Below are 984 nucleotides of genomic sequence, written 5' to 3' on the forward strand. Positions count from 1 at the left end.
GTAGCTGTCGAGAGTTTTATTGAAGCTGCAAAACTTCTGAGTCTGTCACCTTGTAGGTAAATGTACCTGGTTTGCTCCATTCCCAGAATGTTTCCAGATACTCAGGCACAACTCCCTTAAACCCAGCTCCAGCCCTAATTTAGTCCAAATTGCTGTGAAACCAGCCCCAATTCAGTGCATACTGAGGTTATCAAACCATCTGGGTGGGAGTGAGGGCGGGGAGAGGCTCTGGGGTGGTTGTGAGGCAGGGGAGGGAGGGGACTCCACATTCCCTTGTGTCAGTGTCAGCAGACTTCTCCAGGACAGCTCCTGAGGAGGAGTGGGAGCTCTGAGGGATCTCCATACGAGGGGCACCAGCACACAGCAATGCCACAGCTGTGTCCCCAGGTGTGGCTCCTGGCGTGGCTGATCCACACCCCAGCCCTTCCCTCGGAGCCTGCTGCAGGACAGGGTGATGCTTCTCACTTCAAACAGCCCAGTCCTGAGGGGTCAGACCTTCCATCTCCTGAGTGGCTCGGGAAGGCAGGAGCCGGAGTTTGAAGAGAGGAAGGTTGGTTTGGGTTTTATGTTCCCACAATCCCTAGGGAAATCGCTGACACTGTGTATGGGGATAGGGGCACAGGAAGGTTTCCCTTTGCTGGGCACCTGCACACTTGTGCAAGGTGGATCTGAGCTCCCAGGTGAGGCCTTGCTGCTCAGGACACCCAGCCCAAGCACGACGTGGATGAACTGCAGCACAGAGCAGCTCGGCTGAGCCCGTTCCTTTGCTTACCTGGGAGTTTGTTACTAATCCCCACGAGAAACCTCGCTCTGTGTGTGCTGGCTTTGCTTTTATCATTTGAATAAATGCCTGGAGCTTTCATGTGCTGGTTAAGCTTGACTGAAAGCCTGACTGGGAACAGACATCCTGCTCCCTGTGCCTGGGGGTGTTTGTTCTGTGCCTGGAGCAGAACCTCGGGGTGCTCTGGGTGTCCCGAGGCCGCT

The sequence above is a fragment of the Zonotrichia leucophrys genome, chromosome 26 (genome assembly GCF_028769735.1).
Source record: "Zonotrichia leucophrys gambelii isolate GWCS_2022_RI chromosome 26, RI_Zleu_2.0, whole genome shotgun sequence".
In the NCBI taxonomy this organism is placed as follows: domain Eukaryota; kingdom Metazoa; phylum Chordata; class Aves; order Passeriformes; family Passerellidae; genus Zonotrichia; species Zonotrichia leucophrys.